The 7,421-nt window shown below is 38.2% G+C and overlaps 1 non-coding gene across 1 annotated transcript; it reads right to left on the bottom strand.

Annotated features, from left to right (window-relative positions):
* Window positions 1-6,952: 6,952 nt before the first annotated feature.
* LOC118855600 lies at window positions 6,953-7,114 on the bottom strand. The gene has a single exon (XR_005010770.1). It is a non-coding gene; the product is annotated as a U1 spliceosomal RNA (small nuclear RNA).
* Window positions 7,115-7,421: the final 307 nt, after the last annotated feature.

Below are 7,421 nucleotides of genomic sequence, written 5' to 3'. Positions count from 1 at the left end.
AACACTCACTATACCATGTTCTCTATAGATTCCTAAGTGTGTTCTCTAAGAAACTGGGAGTATATAAGAGGAAGTCAGTGTCATTCTCTCAGGATCCAGTCATTATATCAATTCAATTGAAAGCTAAGAATATATCTTTTGTACTAAGGAAAACAATGGAAGAGAAGGGACAGCTAATCACAATGTCCTTGAGTCAAATACACACACCAAGAGTGCAATTGCATACTAAAACCAAATAGAAAGATGAATCTTTCTAGATATTAAAAGTGAACCACAAATGAGACACTTAAGGAGGGAGAAACCTTATACCGTGCCTAAAGTCAGTCAAACCATGGATGCTTTCGTTGCAAAATTTGACATTCCTCATGTTTGTCAATGTCTGGTTTGATAAAGCAACTTTAGAAAAAGATGTTCAAATAAAATGCCTTCAATAAAGAAATTCTGTTGTAGTAAGAGGGTGGGACATATGTTTTCCTTGCTGAACAAGCACACTGAGTTTTACTAGCAAAAATGTCTCTCCTCTAGGGGAAAGGGTCATAGCTCTAAACTCAAGATACCAACTTTCCTTCCTCCAAACTTGTCAAAGTAATAGTGCCTCATGGTTGTTGATGGTAGCCAGCAGCTCTCCGAGAAGGTACTCTTTAAACTCGAGCCAAGAATTTTCAGTGCCCACTGCACTTATACCACAACCTTCAGTCAATTTAACCTTTTGCTTAGCATAACATTTTCCAAGGGTCATTACAATTTTAAATCTTATGATCCCTAGGCTATTGATAACTTTTCTGAAATTTAAAACTCATGACAAAGATTGGTGGTGATGGTAAGAAGTTTACCTCTTACTAAGTCCCAAGTTCATTGAAAGTCAGTCTGGGCTCCAGCTGAAGTCAGTGAAGGATCTTATTTTGGCATGTGTTTGGGTCTTACACACTCAAGAGACATAATGCAAATTTATTCAGAGCTCTCTAATTTATTTCCTTCAAGATAGAAGTCAAGTCTCTCTACATAAGAATACCAGCCTGCTGGCTAACTAACATCAAAAATGTAGTGACTCCCAAATAAGTATTTTACAAAAGGTTTACCCATGTTCTATGGTGGAGGCCAGAGGTACTTAGTCTACAAGAGTCACAAGAATTGTGAGTGTCCAACTTTAATAGTATCACATCCTTTTGGCCACCAAAGAGTAAAAGAGTCATATATCAGTGAATAAGGTTTTAATACAACTAATCTTCATCATTGCTATAAAACAGCACAGGGTAGAACAATAAAAATTCACAATGTCTAAAATATTGGGTCACTCAAAGAAAATAAAACCAGTACCTTGCCCCCAAATGACCTCTAGCATCAATAGAAGACATAGAATATAGAAAATACTTTCTTATAACTTAAATCAAGTTTCTGTTCTAGGGAGAACTATCTCACAGACTAGCTCAGAGTTTATCCTAGATTGAATGAGTTCCTCAGATTTTTCTGTAAATTTTCTCAGTAGAGTGCTGCTTTGGAAGAGTTGTGTATCCTGGGCCTTCTAGCTTTTTTTTTTGTTTGCTTGTTTTCTTTCCCCTTGAAAGAGCATCAAGAAAGAAAATGATTGAAGATGGGGCAAGGGAGGCTCTTTTCACATTTCAGAATGTTGATATAAAAAAACCCAACAACATTGTGTTGGAGCAATGATATCCTTTGCAGAAGGGACTTTTGTCATGTGTCTTTCTGTTACTAGCTTTTTCACTTCACTTTCTATCCCCTCCCTTAACCCATTTAGATCCCTCTGGTCTGTTGCTTAAATAGAAGCCCACCGATGGTGACAGGCAGTAATACCTCTGCAGGTTTCTCAGGGAAAGAAAAAAATGAAAAACTGCAACAGAACCAATGTCAGCTGCAGGGCTCAAAAGCATATGTTGCTTCTTCAGTACAAAGTCACTTTAAATCCCTCGGTTCCTTGTTTCCCCTCCTCAGGAGGAATGAAACCAAACAGTGAACAGCCGACATTGTCAAGACCTGGGAACTTGTTGGAAGAATAACTAGTCCTTGACATGTGAAATTACTCTGGTTCAGTTATTTCTTGATCTTTCATTTTAAATCTGTACCCGATAAATCAAAATATGATCATGAGAAAGTACATAATTGGGTTCAGGGCTCACATCGTGGACTCCAGAGATAAGAAGCACTTCAAAAGATTACGTATCTATGATAGCAAGACCTTGAGTAACCAGGATGCTTAGGAATGGGATACTGTGGTTAATTAACTGAGAGTAAACCAGAAAATTGGTCTGTGGTTCACAGCTGCCACACCTCCCAGTACAAATGTAAAGGAAAGTGACAGAGGAAAAATCAGGCTGTGTCTACTCAGGAAAGATTCTAGTCCTCATACAAAGCTTCCTGGTGGAGGCATCTATCAAAACAATGGGAAACAGTTCAGGAGAGGCCATGATCTTCTTGTGAAATACCCATCAGAGCAAGCTTTCAGTGTTCTAAGATAGAGAAAGAATAACTGGTTAACGTGGTAGAGTATTATTTGGGCAGGGAACAGCTGTCCTCATGCAACTGATCCTCTCCTGACACTATGGCAAGTATGGCTAACAATTGTGATCTAGATGGATGATGTGTCTGTACTTTGGGGGGGAAAGTTTGAGGGGTTTTTTTGTTTGTTTTTTGTATTAAATGTTGCATGCTGTACAACTGAAATCCTCACAGGACTGTGAGAAGCAAAGAATATGTCACCTGCAGCATTGGTATAGTACCCCCTACTGGCCATTTCTAAGAGTCGGTATGGCTCTTAAACCTGTACATTTGGATTTTGTTTTAGGGAGCACTGTCTAGTCTATGCAGCACTTGGGAAAATGAATATTCCTCTGAAGGCAATCCATTAATTTTGTTGTAGGCCATACTACAAGAAAAACTCATTACTGATGAAATCTGAGTCCAGGCCAAGTCCAAGTTAGTCATTTCCTGGGAAAGTGGTTCTGAAGTAGCCCCTAGTTTTCTATCTATCTGTCTGTGTCTGTCTGTCTGTCTGTCTATCTATCTACACACACCCGAATGGTCAAAAATTCTCTTTTTTGTTTTTTGTTTCTACTTTAGCAATTGAAAAATGTCTCTAAAATGCATTACAAAAATTTCCTGCCGTAGTATTTAGAGTATATTGAATTTAATTGGGCGAGTTTATTGAAGAACACAGAAAAATCCATGATCTTCTTGCAAATAGGCACAGCTGCCTGGGTGCATTCTTGATTCTGACTTGCATTGATTGACTTTTATTATATTTCCTAACATATATGAGGATCACTCAGGATCTACTTTCAAAGCGGTTGCAGCTGTTTGAATTCTTCTGTATGACGAGCTTGTTTTACTACATAATAGTAGATAAAGCACTGAACAGGGAATCACAAGACCTATTTCCAGGCACAGAGCTTAGACTTTCTGAATTTGATACTCTGGTGCTAGTCACTTAAATTCTTTGAGCCTCAGTTTCTTCAATTAAAAGAAAATAGGGATAGCAGGGTATCTTCCACCCTCTTTGCAGCATTGTTATAAGAAAACACATTTTGTAAAGTGTAAGCACTATACAGGGTGTTCTAAGGGCAGCTGTAAGCTATGATAAGCGTGGGTATAACTAGCTATATCCATAACTGGATCTAACATGGTTATATTTCCTGATTCTAAGCTTTAACCATCATGGCTATAACTGGTTATTAAAGCTTGGAACTGCAATCAGATTTTTTGGGCACTGTATTTGGTGACGAGTTGTAATATCACTCTTATTTGTCTCTTTTGAGATGGGAAAAACACAGAGACCCAAGTTAATTAAGGATTCTAGTTACTTGGATTACACTTGATTTAATTTACTCATATCAAAGGACTGAAGTTTTAGCCATCACCAATAGTTTTCTAGAGATAGGTTTGTGGGTTTAACCAGGAATTTTCCAACCCAGTTGTCCCCAGAAAGAAGTTATATCACTGTTCTACTTCCCTTAGCTTTTGTAGACTGGTTACCGGTGTATCTTGTTCAGTCAGAACGGATGGTATGATAAGGTTGTCTTTCTTATTGTTGTTGCTTTTTAGGTGCAATGAGATCATGAATAATGAATCTTATAAAGCGCACTCTACTGTAGAGATTCAGGCATTAAAATTTGGTGTTGTTGAGTTGGCTCAATTTACATGGTTTCATTAGCAGTCCGTTCAACTCTAAGTAAGGTATTTTAAGGAATCTCATAGGTCTTGGGATTTTTGTGTCATTGATCCTTTTGGCAGTCTGTTGAAAGCTATGAACCCTTTCCCAGAATCATGTTTTTAAATGCATACAATAAAACACATAGATTTACAAAGGAAACCAATTATAGAGATATACAGTCATCAAAAAATAAAATAAAATCAACAAGTCCATGGACCCCAGGTTAAAAACAATTCACAATGTACCTTGGATTTGTAACTTAACTCATCCTTATGAATTTCTGGAGTCATCCTGGAGGACAGTGCTTCTCTATCCTCTGACAGCAGTCCCAATTCCCCAAAGCCTGGCCCAAGACCATCTCTCATTAAACCTCCGTGAGTAGCCCTGCTGCAGCCATGAATCACACCCACAGAGCTTCACACAAGCTGGGTTTATTGAGTTGTATTAGAGGAGAATATATCTCTCAGGGCCCCAGTGCCGTCAAAACAATCTGTCACTTTTAATTCTTTCTGTCACCTCATTAAGTATATAGCCATGCAGACAGTAAAAACCATTCCAACAAACATACAACACACACATATCCCCCCCAAAATGCAACATTCCCACCTCTCATATTCCAATGCTGCCATAAATATCAAGTCAGTGAAAGATTCATTGGCCAAACATATGCGCCTCGGTACTGTATATAACTAACAGAGGCAAAAGAAGATCTCCATGGGCACATAAAGCAATTAGAAATAACTGCGCTTCGGAGCAGGCAGCTATAATGCAAAGGTCAATGCTATAAATACTAAGAGGATGGCAGTAATGCCCCTTCCCCAACATGCCCCTAAACACACAATGACAAGAGTTCAGGATGCCATGATTAATCTTGGAAATCTCTGAAATGATGCCATATCCCCCTCTGGCCCCTTCCCTGGTGTCCTCTTTTCATCAACAGTTAATATTTTATGTGAATTACAGTGGAAAATTTTATCAAGGCCAAGTATGTGCCACAAGGCTGTATTTTACTCAATACAAAATATTTACCCTTTTACATCTGATGTTGGTGAAGAAAACCTTAGCTAATCATCTGTAAAAATGAAAAGTCTGATTTTTTTCCCTGCCCCTCCCTTTCTTAGCTTGTTTTCACATTGTGGCACCCAAAGTTCATATTCAACTCAAAGCCACAGAGGCTATGTTTTGAGGACTTTGATAATTTTTGCAGGAACACACTGAGTGTGATAATAATGTTTATGCCTGAATGCAAAGAATATGCTGACAGATTAAAAAGGCATCTGCCTGTGTTTGTACATGTTCATTTTAATAATTTTTAAAATCACATTATATCTGATAGGACTACAAGCTTTCTTCTACTTGCCTCCATGTCTTTCTACACAGCCTCTTGCTCCACAGTAATTGTTAAATTTCAGAGGAGGAAGGAAATCTCTCTGAAGTCATTGAGTATGATCTTACACCCAGAAACCACTCCGAGCATTACTCCCCTTCATGTACTCTGCCCACCAGCAAAACTGGTTTTCCTGCTATTCCTCATAGAAGACCCTCCATCTTCCATCTCTGTGATCTTTCACATGCTCTTCCCTATGCCTGGGATGTCCCCCTTTATGCCTCTTGGAATCTCTAGTTTCTAACAAACCTTCTACATGAAGTCTTTTCTGATCCCCCCACCCCGGCTACTAGAATCTGCCCCTCAAAAATTACTTTGTATTTTTTGTATGTATTTTGAAGCAAATAGGTGCTATAGAATTCTCGACTTGGAATCAGGAAATCCTTAGTTAAAATCTCACCTCAGACACTAATAAGTGTCTGTGTCACCCTGAGCAAGCTGCTTAACCTCTGTTTGCTTCACTTTCTCCTCTGTCATATTGGGATAGTTATAGCACCTACTTCACAGGCTTATTTTAAGGATTAAACGAACATGTAAAGTGCTTTGTAAACCTTAAGGCATTATATAAATACAAGCTATTATTATTTATTATTATCAATAATAATATTAATAGGCTTCTTTTGTCAATGCTTATATGTGTACTTGTTTTCTGTACTGAAATCACGTAAGCTTTGGTAAGGGCAACATTGTTCCATTTTTTTTTGTCTTTCCATTCCCAGCACCTGGGACAGTACCTGGCACATAGTAGGCACTTAATTAAGGTTTATTGACTGGTTGATATATGTTTGCCTAGCTTCTGCTAAACAATCGTATAATCTAGCTATTTCCAACCAAGGGACCATTAGAGAAGTGGGAAAGAGGAGTGGAGCAATTATTAAAAGGGATCCCACAAATCCATATAGAAATCCGTAAATGAATAAACATGCCTTATGAAGTGAATAAAGAACATCTCCCATATACTAATAACCAACAATTATGTGGCACTTTATAGTTTGAAATGAGCTTTACGTATATTAGCTTATTTTAGCCTCAAGCTAGCCTTGTGATCTAGCTGCTGTGGGTAGTACTATCTCCATTTTGCAGATGAGGAAACCAAGATTGAGAGAAGTTAAGGGAGGGTCACATAATGAGACAGAAGCAGACTTTGAACTCAAGACTTCCTGACTCCAAATCTAATGGTCTCTCTTTTATGCCACACCACCTGTCATAGATTTAGATTATTATTCTGGAAAGGAATGTAGATACAGATATTTTAAATAAAATATAAATTCATTTCAAAGCATTAGAGGATTCAGGTCCTCTTTTTGTCATTGTATATTAGCTCAATCATTGGGTACCAATTAGTTGTACAACTACGATCATGTGAAGCCTCAGCATTGTTTTTTGTTGTTTTTTATTCAGGGAAGAATGTGGATGCAGTCTCCCACTACCACAGATTACACAGTTGAGTTTCCCATATTTGGGGAATTTGCAGGGGTCAGCCCATCTGGAGTGCAATGGATAAGGCCCACCCTGGGGAAACCACCTTCATGATCATGGAACCATCCCTGCCAGGCAAGTGTCTGAGCATTGTTTTTAACTTTAAAAAGGGGTCCTCCTCCTTGAAAGAGCTAGTTACCACTATCCAAGCACAAACCAAACCTCTACCTTCCAGGCCTCTGTGTACTGATTCCCTATAGCTTCTCATTACATGTACATGACAGAATCATAAAGTCATTTATTACTATTTAAATGATTTTCAAAATAAAGAGCCTACTCATGTCAACTGCAAATCTGCATGCAGGAGCAAAGGGAGAATGCATATACCATTAGAAAATAGAAATACATAAAATAATCTCAGGGAAGAAGTCTGGCTTATATGTTTCCATA

Source organism: Trichosurus vulpecula, chromosome 6 (genome assembly GCF_011100635.1).
Source record: "Trichosurus vulpecula isolate mTriVul1 chromosome 6, mTriVul1.pri, whole genome shotgun sequence".
In the NCBI taxonomy this organism is placed as follows: Eukaryota; Metazoa; Chordata; class Mammalia; order Diprotodontia; family Phalangeridae; genus Trichosurus; species Trichosurus vulpecula.
This window is presented reverse-complemented; position numbering and strand designations above follow the sequence as displayed.